This window comes from Gastrolobium bilobum, unplaced genomic scaffold, assembly GCF_033153095.1.
Source record: "Gastrolobium bilobum isolate Gb01-03AN ecotype WA unplaced genomic scaffold, APGP_CSIRO_Gbil_v1 utg15332, whole genome shotgun sequence".
Lineage (NCBI taxonomy): Eukaryota > Viridiplantae > Streptophyta > Magnoliopsida > Fabales > Fabaceae > Gastrolobium > Gastrolobium bilobum.
In genome coordinates this window covers 49,091-52,920 of record NW_026895947.1, presented here as the reverse complement: position 1 = coordinate 52,920, position 3,830 = coordinate 49,091, and positions in this window count along the sequence as shown.

The following is a 3,830-nucleotide window of genomic DNA, read 5'->3' as shown; positions in this document are numbered from 1 at the left end:
CTCGTCGTACATTTCGTTGCTGCAGGCTAAGAGAGCCTTGAGAGCAGGGGCATTTGGATATGTCATGTTGGGAGGTTTGGTGAGTGGGACACAGGAGGATATCACTGGCATTCCTGTGGTGAGGGAGTTCCTCGAGGTGTTTCCTGAGGAGATTCCTGAGTTTCCGCCACAGAGGGAGATAGAGTTCTCCATAGATCTGTTGCCTGGTGTGGGGCCGATTTATTTAGCTCCATACCGGATGTCGCTACCGGAGTTGGCAGAGCTGAAGAAGCATATTGAGGATCTTTATTTCATTAGACCGAGTGTGTCTCCTTGGGGAGCACCTATTATCTTTGTGAAGAAGAAGGACGGGACAATGCGATTGTGCACCGACTACAGGCAGCTGAACAAGGTCACAATCAAGAACAAGTATCCCCTTCCTCGGATTCATGATCTGTTGGATCAGCTCAGGGGTGCTTGTGTGTATTCCAAGATTTATCTCCGGTCCGGATACCATCAGATTCGGGTGAAGCCGGAGGATGTCCCGAAGATCGCATTTCGCTCGAGATATGGTCATTTTGAGTACTTGGTGATTCTGTTCGGTCTCACCAATGCTCCTGCTGTGTTCATGGATTACATGAACCGGATTTTCCAGCCGTACCTGGATTAGTTTGTGGTCGTCTTCATTGACGACATTTTGATTTACTTCAAGACGGAGGAAGAGCATGTGGAGCATTTGAGAACTGTTCTGCAAGTGCTGAAGGAGAAGAAGTTGTATGCGAAGCCTTCTAAATGTGAGTTTTGGCTCAAGTCTGTGAAGTTTCTTGGGCATGTTATTTCTGCTGAGGGAGTTGCAGTGGATCCGAACAAGATTGAGGGCGTGCTGGATTAGGAGAGACCCAAGACAGTTACGGAAGTGAGGAGCTTTCTGGGTTTGGCAGGTTACTATCAGAGGTTCATCAAGGGATTCTCCGCCATGGTTTTGCCATTGACTTGCCTTACTCGGAAGGAAACTCCATTTGTGTGGACTCACGAGTGTGAGGTCTGTTTTCAGGAGTTGAAGGAGAGACTGACTACTGCACCTGTGTTGGTCCTTCCTGATCCTGCGCTTGAGATTAAGCTTTACACCGACGCCTCCGGGAAGGGGCTAGGTTGTGTGCTTATGCAGTTGGGCAAAGTGATTGCCTATGCTTCGAGGCAGTTGAAACCTCATGAGGAGAACTACCCTACTCATGACTTGGAGTTGGCTGCTATTGTGTTTGCTTTCAAGATTTTGAGGCATTATCTTTTTGGCTTGAGGTTTGTGGTGTTCAGTGACCACAAGAGTTTGAAGTACCTGTTCGACCAGAAGGAGTTGAACATGAGGCAAAAGAGATGGATGGAGTTCATAAAGGACTACGACTTCGAGCTGAGGTATCATCCTGGCAAGGCCAATGTGGTAGCTGATGCTTTGAGTCGGAAATCCAGTAGCTCATCCAATTTGTTACTTGGTAACTTTGATGTGGTTGAGAAGTTCCGAAACTTGGCAGAGACCGCTCCGTGTGAGAGTGTACTTCTCGAGTTGGAAGCAGCAGATGTTGTGAATGAACTGCTAGAAAAGATCAAAGAGGCACAAGTTCAGAGAGAGTGTCTGGATTATGTGAAGAACCAAGACGGTGTGTCTTGGAATGATGATAGATTGCTTTTGTTTCAGCAGAGGATTGTAGCTCCTCGAGGTCCGTTGACAGAAGAGGTTATGGCAGAAGGCCATAAGGGTCAGTTTTCTATCCACCCTGGTGCTACTAAGATGTATCAAGACTTGAAGAAGAACTTCTGGTGGCCGGGTATGAAGAAAGATGTTGCTATCTTTGTGTCCAAGTGTTTGGTTTGCCAGAAGGTGAAGATTGAACATCAGAGACCGTCTGGTGAACTTCAACCTCTTGAAGTACCACAGTGGAAGTGGGAAGGTATTTCCATGGACTTCGTGGTGGGATTGCCGAAGACTCAGGCGGGTTGTGACTCTATTTGGGTCATTGTGGACAGACTGACGAAGTCTGCCCATTTTCTTCCAGTGAAGGTGAGCTTCACTACAGAGCAGTTGGCCAAGCTTTATGTCCGCGAGATTGTGAGGCTTCACGGGGTGCCCGAGAGTATCATTAGTGATAGGGACCCAAAGTTCACATCTCGGTTCTGGGAGGCACTGCAGGAGGCTTTTGGTACACAGTTGAGATTGAGTACCGCCTATCACCCTCAGACTGATGGATGGACTGAGAGGACCGTCCAGACCTTGGAGGACATGTTGCGAGCTTGCACGTTGGAGCAAGGCTCGGCATGGGATAGGTACCTTCCATTGGTTGAGTTTTCTTACAACAACAGCTTTCATGCTAGCCTGGGCATGGAGCCCTACGAAGCACTGTATGGTAGGAGGTGTCGGACTCCTACTTGTTGGTCTGAGGTTGGGGAAGCTTTTTGGCTTGGACTTTGTCCAAGATACCACCTTGCAGATCCAGATGATCCGTGAAAAGTTGAAGCAGGCGCAGAATCGCCAGAAGAGCTACTATGATGTCAAGCATCGTCCGTTGGAGTTCAGTGAGGGTGAGCACGTGTTTGTGAGACTTTTACCTGTCACCGGTGTTGGTCGGGCACTCAAAGTAAGGAAGCTGAGCCCGCGATATATTGGGCCATACCAGATCCTTGGTAGAGTAGGACCTGTTGCCTACCGGCTTGCCTTGCCTCCGAACTCGGCTAACATCCATGACGTGTTTCACGTGTCTTAGCTTCGGAAGTACATAGCAGATCCTTCGCACGTGGTGCAACCGGATGATGTGGAGGTTCGGGAGAACCTGAAGACTCCCGTCGGACCACTCAGAATTCTCGATCGTGGTGAGAAGCAGCTGAGGAGCAAGATCATTCCAATGGTCAAGGTGCAGTGGACCGGAAGAACTCCCGAGGAGTGTACTTGGGAGCGTGAGGACGAGCTTCTCCGGCAGTACCCCGAGTTTCGACCAGGTATGTTTCTGATTTTGAGGTCAAAATCCTAAAAAAGTGGGGTGAATGTAAGAACCCGCACCGTTAATTAAGGTATTTAATTAATTAATTATGTGAAAATAGGAAATGATTCCATAATTGACCCTAATAATTATTAAGAGGCTTTAATAATTATGGTAAGTGATTAAGAATGCTGAAAGTCGCTTTTCGGAAGAAAAGTGCAGATACCGGCTCTGCTAGTCGGTATAAATGTGTACCAAAAAAGTATCCCAGAAAATTAATTTAAGTGCATGATAATTACTAGAATAACATGTAGGACTTGTAAAACGAGTTTCAAGTCCAAATAATGAGAACTGATGCTAGAAACTGATACTGGCTATGAAAAACGCGTACCGGAAAGGTGCTCAGAAAAATATAATAAAAATATGATAATTCTTGGAAAAATGTGTAGTTTCATATTCCAAAGTTTAGGATAAAAATTTAAGCGTAGCAATTTAAGCTAACTGCGTGTTTAAGTGTGAGTTGGCTATTTATACACTCACTAAGGGCACATTGCCCTAGATACCTGATTTTCCTTCGTGAGAAAGGCTGACCAGCTGCTTGAGCACTGTTCCATTGGTCTCCTTCACCTTCTCTTGAGCCAAGTTGGGACCTTTGGCATTGATCCTTCTCTTTTCTTCTTGCAAACACTTGAGAGCATCATTGTTGAGTGAAAGGAGAGCCTTTTGGTGAGTGTTCAGCTGCTGTGAGAGGTGCGAGGGAGCTGTGTTTTCTTTTCTAGAGGGGTGTGACCTTTTGTTGGCATTTTGATGCTCCAAGGTGCCTTCTTGTTGAGTAAAAGAGTCATCTTGTGGTACATTTTCGTGCATCATCCTTGAGTCAGA